The following is an 8,806-nucleotide window of genomic DNA, read 5'->3' as shown; positions in this document are numbered from 1 at the left end:
ATTTTGCTTCGTCTAATCTTTTTTTACACAACAAAATTATAACATTTGAACAAAGGGTGTGTAGACTTTTTATATACTCAATGTTATGCATTTGGTTCACAGTGTCTTGATAAATCATATTCAAACACATATACTCCTAATAAAACACACACACACCAAAAACAAAAACAACAATTTTAGTAAAAAGTCAAAATCAATACAGGCATTCGTGCAACCCAACCTGGCTCGCTTAGTTGAAATGTTTTTCTCCAATACCCGCGTCTGCAGTGTGTGCATGTTCCAGAACACGAGTGGATGTGTGTCGTCTTTGAGGTCGCACAGTATAGGTCCGTGCATGTTTCTCTCCCGCTCTCTGATGCGTCCTCTTTCTCCTTCGCTTCTGACATCTGGACGGGTGTGAAACAGCTGCGCATGCTGCCGCGCCCCACACAATTTACACTCGCGTGGATGCACTTCCTCACCTAACCGCTCATCCCTTATCTCCCCCACATCAGCCCAAGCTGTCCACCGCCCCGCAGCTTGTTCAGAGAGAACGGAACGATGCCGCATGCGATTGCAATTTATTTCTGACAGTAAAATGTTTGCTACAGCTGAGCAGTCTTAAGTTGTAATAGCGTTGTTCACCACTAGATGGCGGACATTCCTTACCACTTCCACCAACAAGAAAACGAGAAACCAGCGTCTTTCAGATAAAACAGGAGGCAGCCACAAGAACCGTTGACAGTTCGTTGGAAGTGCATGAGGAATTGCTAACATTGTGGCCCCGCCCCAAAACATGGATATTTTACATTTAACTCTTTCAGCAACAGCGGTTACTACAGTGGACAGCTTACCAATTTTTATCAGGTTACAGGGTGCGTGAAAGGGTTAATAGTGCACATGGCTTGGAAGAGGACTCGCCATGCAGAGGGAACACATGGGGATGAACTTTACTCCCTTCTAGTGCACTACATTATACAAGTTGCGTGATTAGACCTGTTTCATTTGGGGATTTTGAATGACATCCCAGACTGACATAATGCAATACTAAATAATATGAAGACCTTTAAGTGAGTTGATTTTTGTGAAAACGTGCATGAAATTAGTTTTTGGATTTAACGTGGTGGAAACTGTACGCAAGAGAGCTCTCTGCACATGGCAAAAAACAAAAAACAAAATTACAGTATGTTTTTGTTTTGTGTTTGCTTCAAAGCCTTTGTTTGTTGAAGGATGGATCTTGAAGATGATTTGAGCATGAAAACATTATATTGTTTTGTACCTTCAGTAAAAAACCAAAAAACAAAACAAAGCAAAAAAAAAAAAAACACCCCAAAAAACAGTTGGACATAGTTGGTCCTTATTTAACTAGGCAATTTTGTCATCTGATTAGAAAGTGTGTGGGCCTATGTGACCCCTCCCCCCCACCCCCAATGTCGACCAAAAAAAATGTGAAATGTATTCCCATGCTAACACAGTTACAGTATGCGAGTTTGGAACATTCCTCGGGCTGTGATCTTCTGCTGTCCTCCTCCCGTCATCTTCCTCAGGGCAGCCATTCATAATCAAGATCATTTTTGGAAAAAGGAAGTCTGTACGGGGTGGGGTGGAGAGAATGCTGTGGGTTGGGGGTGGGGGGGGGGGAGACTCATCCTTTCATCTTGGTGCCCTTCTTCCTTACAGCTGCATTGCGGGATGATGCAATGCGACGGCCACCTGCGTAACCCCTCCTCCGGAAAGTTCTGCAGAAATCCTCTTAGAGAATTCCCAGGATCCTTAAATCACAAGACTTTTCAATGTCAACCGCTGACATAGATCACTGCACTGCCCAAGGTGGCATTCTTTGTCCGAATCGGTTTTCCGTTGAATCTTTCTCATCAAGACATATTTTTTCAGATAGGAAGCTTTGCGCGGTGGATTTGGTGGCTGAAGGTGGAGGACCCAAGCGCAGGGAAGTCAGGGAGGCAAGGCACGAATGAGGGTCTGGATCTTCATTCAGACTGTCTGACCATTTCATGAGCAGGGAAACTCGATCTTGGGGCGGTCACTATTCACAGTGGTACCTCTACTTATGAAATTAATTGGTTCCGGAAGAAATTTCTGAACTACAAAAGTTTGTAAGTAGAGATGCGTTTTCCATGTAAATGCCCTAATCCGTTCCAACCCCCCCCCCCCCCCCCCAAAAGTCAGACAAAAATCAAATTATGTAACATATACATGTTACAATTACATTATTGCACAATAAGATAAGAAAAAAGATAAGAAAACCTTTATTAGTCTCGCAACGGAGAAATTCCCAATTCACAGCAGCAAAGTTATGAAAGGAAGAAGTAGAACAACAAAATATAGGAGCTGCTGGAAAGGCAGCCACTCTCGCGGCGCCATTTTGAAGTCAAAATAACAAAAATAACACAACACAACACATAGGACACAGACAGTCGTGCAATCTTCACCAATTTTCTGCATACACTTTGTTGTCTGAAGCAGTTCTAGATGAAAGAGGAGAGGATCAAAGTGTCCTTTCTCCAGTGGATCAGAGATGTCATGCTGAAAATGTGCTCACGTCTGCTACAAGCTAAGTTTTGAAAGCAAACACGAAGCTGTAGCGTCCATTGACGAAAAGAGATGAGTTCACTTCTCCTGTCCCACGTAATCCGCTTCAAACTCCAAGCCGCGACTCCCAGCTCCAAATCCGCATCGGCGCTCCGCGCTAACGCTCCTTTCTTCTCATCGTCGGCTCCTCAAGACTTACATCCATCCAGCCGCAGACCGTTCAACAGCACTGATCTCTCCGCTGAACAAAGCGGGGCTGTGAAAAATGCTGCCCATTACAGGCGCAAGACACAAGCGCCCCGGGACTGTCCAGCAGCGACAGTCAAATGGCGCCGACATTCCTCCCAGTCAAAAACAGTGCTGGTATACCCATGCTGCCGAGAAGGCGCAACCACCAAGCACAGAGTCTCCTCCTTGATGAATGTCGTGGCCAAAAAATGCTGAAAAAAGTCCACATCAGGTCCACACGACGTAACAACAAACACAAAGTGACAAAACAAACACAAAAACAACAAAAAAAGCAAGGCTCATGAGAGCACTTGCTGACGGCTGCCTACTCGGGCGCCATCTTGACTTCAAAGTATAAATAAACGTGAGTTGTGCATAATGTAAAAAACAAAGAATTAGAGTAAAGAATAAAAATGACTGTCATATAACTTTTAACGGCGTCCTTGTCGTTTTTTTGCCCTCTTTGGTCCATGTTCTCGCTCAAAAGTGGTTTTGCCCGGCATTTTGTCAAGAACTGATCCACGGAGGTTTGCTTTTGTCGGCTTTCAACAATCCTTTGAAAATATCGGGGGGATCACCCTTCAAGTTAAACCTTTTTCTGTGTGATTCACATTTGCGTAAAACTATCGGAACGCCTCATGGCCCACGAGGACAACGCTGCATCGACACATATCAATCTCTTTACACACAAAGACATATTCGATGTCCCTCTTAGCCAATGGGATGTCAGGATGATGCTAGGTAATAGCCAATAGCAGAGCAGCTACAAGTATGTTGCGTTCAGGAAACGTGGAGCTGCGACTAGCAGCCCATACTGTATTTTTACCTTTCGTATCTTGAAATTTATTTCATAACAAAAGGTAATATTGAAAATTTCGTATGAAGTTTGGAGATGCAGAGATGAAAATCACTGTATTATTTATTCTATAACCCTTTGTTCACTATCAACTCTGCTATTGACAGCTTTACAGATAACAGGTCTGGCAGGGCCACAGTTGGTGACCCCTGTCATAAGTTGATGTTCCTTCTATATTTTCTTTTACACACAATACTCAAGTCTTTTGGCACACTGAAGTGTCCGAACCAAGGCGTTAATTCCTCGGTGCCTCGTGGACTTACTTCACTGTCTTGTGAAAGCAGCCAGCAGGCCAGCGGTGATTAGACCTGTCTGCGAGCTGATTAATATTCTCCAGAGATGTGCGGCGGGGTGAGGTGAGGGGAAAAAGATTATGGGATGGACAGATAATGGGAAGATAATGCCCGCATGGATCACGCTGTCAGAAAAAGAACAGAGCAGAGCCGTGAGAGAGGAAGAAGAGGGTGAGCCCCCCCGCCCCCCTCAAAGAAACACGTTTGAATGGACGGTGGCCTTAACTTGACATACGTAATGTTCTTTTGACACAGGGGCCACTTGAACATGCTTCTAAACCCTTTTTATAATTGATTTAGCCGCGAGGGTGTGGAAATTGTAAGGAGAGGGAGAGGGAGGTTAACAAGTGGAAGAGTTAAATCCAGCTTTGGTGTGATGACCTCATCGCTAAACCGACACGTTGTCAGTTTGAGAGAGAGAGCAAGAGTGGTGAAAGATTGTGGAAAGTGGAGGACGTAAGGCGCAGGTTGAGAAAGATGGATCAAGAAGGATTGATGGAAGAGGAGGAGAGATGGATGAGGATGTGGGGAGGGGTGCAAAGAGGAGGGAGATAGATGGTGGAGGAAGATTGCAGAACCAGGGAATGGAAGATAGATTGAGGAGGAGGCTGGCAGACGGAGGGGGAAGTTAAGACGAAAAGTGCTAATGGGTGGTGGAAGAAGGATTAGGAAAATGAGTACAATTGGATTTTATATATACTGTGTGTGTGTGTGTGTGTATATATGTATATATATATATATATATATATATATATATACATATACACACCCACACACACTGTGGATAGCTAGCTAGCTAGCTCAATGGCTAGCTAGCTAGCTCGATAGATAGATAGATGGTTAGAAAGATAGATCGATAGAAAAACAATTTATTCTCACGCTCGCAACCCATGCAGCCTGTTTTTTCTTTTGTGTGTGTGTGCGTGCGTGCGCGCGTCAGTGCGTGCGTCCCCCTATTGTTCCCACTCTGGGGCTCTCCCCTCCGTCACTCGTGTAAAACCTGGAATTTGAGGCACTTCCTGTGTTTTGGTCACATTGCTAAGGTAGCACTTCCTGTCTGAGAGGCTGGAAAACATTCACATACACACACATGCACACAAACGTACGTCCACAAAGCACAGGTGTAACCAAACACACACTGAACTTGGCAAAAACATTTTTGAGATTATAGATTCTTGTGAACAACAAACATGGGGTGGTCGTCTTGACGGGCACGTTCATGACGCTTTGCTGTCAACTTTTACTTAAAGAGAACAAATGACGTTCTCTTTCAGAGAGGAATGGATGACGATTGGCTTTCTCGTGTGATGTGTTCAAGGCCCACGAGTAACTTCCTCACTCAAGCATATCAAAGAGTCCACATTTTTGGCTTTTTCTGACATCCAGCGCATAAGCCTGACTCTTGAATTCAGACTTTATGCACATCTTGCTCCCTGTCACTCCCCCCCCCCCACCCCCGCCTTCTTCCCCTTGACAGCTGAGGCCGTGACATCCACAAAGGGCCGAATGAAACACAGTGACAGCGCTGTCATCTGTGTGGCCCGCCGGCCTGTGACAGTGCGGAGGGACTCCCACAAATAGACACGCACCCACACAAACACACACAGACACTCAGTTGGGATCTACCGATCCGATCACGCGATTTTCAGACGCTCCAATATCGGGTGTAAAAGTATGGTCGTTATTATTTTCTCAAACCTATGTAATAATCCTAATGTGCGAATATCTTGCCAAATAGAACAGTATGCGCTTCATTTTGAATTACACAATGTTATGTTTCGTGTTGGGGTTTTTTGTCGCGATGTAGTTGTTCACTATGCGTTTGCAAATGTAATGCTGAAAAAGAAACAGAAAACGTTTAGTCCCAAGAATAACGGGCATAGACAGTATATGTGACGCATACATCGATCGCCGATAGTACAGGCAAAGTATACATAGCAATCGGTGCGGGAGTATCGAGTACATTCATGTGTGTAGTAATAAACAAGTACACCTGGCTGCTTACATAAGCTCACGCCTCCGCTAGTGTCACACTTTCCACTGCGGTGACCTCACACTTTTGATATGCTGGCACATACACAAACAAACAAACACACACACACACACGGATGCCTGACAATCCACGCGGCGTGTGAATAACGCGTCGATCACAATCACTTTTCTAATATTATGCTATGCGCCGTTTACGTCTCCGTGATTTTATGCTAATTGCTATCTTGGTGACTTCTCCGCTTGTTGGACTCCTAACAATGTCGCTAGCTTGAAAGCGGCTAAGGGCTCACGCTAACAACTAGCCCGCCCCCGAATTACCGTTGCGATCCTGTTGTTATTGTTTTTGTTTAGGTTACATTTGGTTTTGTTCCTTCATGTGCCCTTTTTGTTTCCACCTGTTCTCATCATCCGGGTCCCTTTTGTTTAACCAATCAGCTCCTTCGACCCTTTGTGTCTTGTCCAGGTGTTTCTTGTTGTCTCGTCACTTTGCTTGTATTTAGTTCCCTGGGTTTTGTCAGTCTTGGTGGGATCAAGTCTGTGTGCTCCTGTCATGTTTTGCTCCTGTCATCGTTTTTTTCTTGTTTGTTTGTTTTGTTTTGCTACTTTGGTTTCTTGTGATTTTCAGGACTTTGTTGAAGTACTTAAATTAGTTTATTTCCAGTTTACTCCTGTTTGTAATTTTGTTAAATGCATTTTGTTCGGCCCACCCTACTCCTCCCTGCCTCCCTGCTTTTCGGGGTCCTCCAACTACCACCGAGCAAAAACTGACACCTGTGACGTCATTCCCAGTTTTACTTGAAGTCTGGACTGGTACAAAGGTATGATCATTTTTATCCTTTTTTTTTTTGGATGTCACGCTTTACTTTGTGCACAGATGCAACAGTACTGTTGAGTTAGCCGTTGTCCCCCAAATTTTCTCTTGTATATATTGACAATATGATTCCAAAATGGCCTCCGCCATGTGCAGTCGAGTAAACGAACGCCCGCTGTTTGAGTCACGTCAATCCGATCGAAAATTTCTGAGTACCTCAACGGACGTCAGTGTAGTCGCTGTAGGCCTTCTTTTAATCAACTGACTGCGTGCGCACTTTAATCCGAGAGAATGCATGCACGCACATACGCATGGGTAAAATGGGACACACACACACACACGGGGGAAAAAGTGTGTGACTTGAGTGCAGTGCAATGAGGATTAGAGAGTGACAGATCAGGGTCATTGCAGTGCAATGAGCTCATAGCAAAACACCAAAACATGACATGGGAGTTCTCCCCGATGATTATGTCCCAAATTAACAAAACTCAACACTAGCAACCGCAACGTCGCGCAAGCGCAACATCTTCAGCCCCGCCGGACATCGGGGAAAAGTGTGTTTTGAGGATGTGAGAAATGGCGAGTTGTGTTGCGACAGCGCGCGCATTTCGCCACATTGACATCGACAAGTATAGCCGGTAGGGCAACAAAAACAAAACGGCAAAGCTAAGTTCCCTTTTCCGCGGAGCAGCGTGATGAGAAGAGCGTGACCGGAGGGGGAATACGGGAAGGCTGCGAGAAACGTATCTGCAGCTTTTCATGAATAACGGGGCGGCAGAAGAGGGAATAGAAAAGGATGCACTTCTCGTTTCGCTTCTGTAAATGCCAATGTGGAAATGAGTTTATGCCAGGTTGCCACAGCGAATGCAAACTAACCGCATCTTAGAATACTTTGGTGGTTCCTTGCACGGTTATTCGTGATCACTTGGGACTCTGCATAAAACAAAAGAACAGTTCAAAATAATCCAGAAATTCAACAAAAACAACAAAAAAGTCCTCTGCATGCTGAGTGCCAACCATGTGCAATTTAAGCACTTTTTAAATCAGCCAATTTTTAAAATGAAAATGATGAATAATTTTTTTTTACACATTAAGATGCAGCTAAATTAAAGATCATGAAATTTGTACATTCTCCTCCTAAAAAAACGGACCAAAAAAAGGCGATTTTTCTTCCTCTCTATCGTAAAAGATAGCCAAATATGAAAAGACGAAGTAATGTAAAATGGTCAAATTTCGACCTTCAAATATTCCCCTGAAAAAAAAAGCAGCTCTCCCCAAAAATCTCATTTTTGCAAATTTTTGGGGGGACAGACATACAGCAATACTGCAAATATATATATATATATATATATATAAAACATTTTAAATGAATCTTAAAAAGCCCATGTATGATATTCATTGACAAAAAATGGTTTCACTTATTTTTGTAAACATAAGATGGCATTTCGCTTAGCAATAATTTATTAACCCTTTCAGGGACAGCAGTTACTACAGTGGACGGGTTGCATGAAAGGGTTCCCTCAATACACCCCACACCAAAGGACAATTGGCCAAAATAATTGCACCTTTGAGCTCAGGCTCAAAATTGATCTGATTATTGACAGTTTTATTTTCTTCTGTTAAACAGATTTGAATTTTACGGCTGCCAATTTTGTATGTTATTCTTCCGAGCGTCTTGAGTCATTTAGTAATCTTGACGGAAACTGCATCATTGCGAGGACCGAGGGAATACAGTACTCCGAACCATAGCAGAAAAGTGGACAGGGCATGAGAGGTATGACAGACATATCGACTTCAGGATTATGACTTCAGCCCTCTTGTAAGATAATAACAGGAAATTATGCAGCGCCATTTGCAGGAAGACTGAGGACCAAACTATTGTGACAAATATGGAGCATGAGCTACAAAAAAAAAAAAGTGCATTGTTTTTGTTGTGTCTTTGTGTGAACTTTGGGTGGTTGTCGTAAGCACATTTGAGTGGGTGGCTCTTGAGTTTACCATCAAGCTGATTTATAGCCAGTCCAGAATCATAAGCTTGACAATTTTATTTATTGCGTTGGTGACGCCGCTCGCCTACAGGTCGGGACTGTATTGAGG

Source organism: Hippocampus guttulatus, chromosome 9 (genome assembly GCF_054856545.1).
Source record: "Hippocampus guttulatus isolate MCC_2025c chromosome 9, RoL_Hgut_1.0, whole genome shotgun sequence".
In the NCBI taxonomy this organism is placed as follows: domain Eukaryota; kingdom Metazoa; phylum Chordata; class Actinopteri; order Syngnathiformes; family Syngnathidae; genus Hippocampus; species Hippocampus guttulatus.
This window is presented reverse-complemented; position numbering follows the sequence as displayed.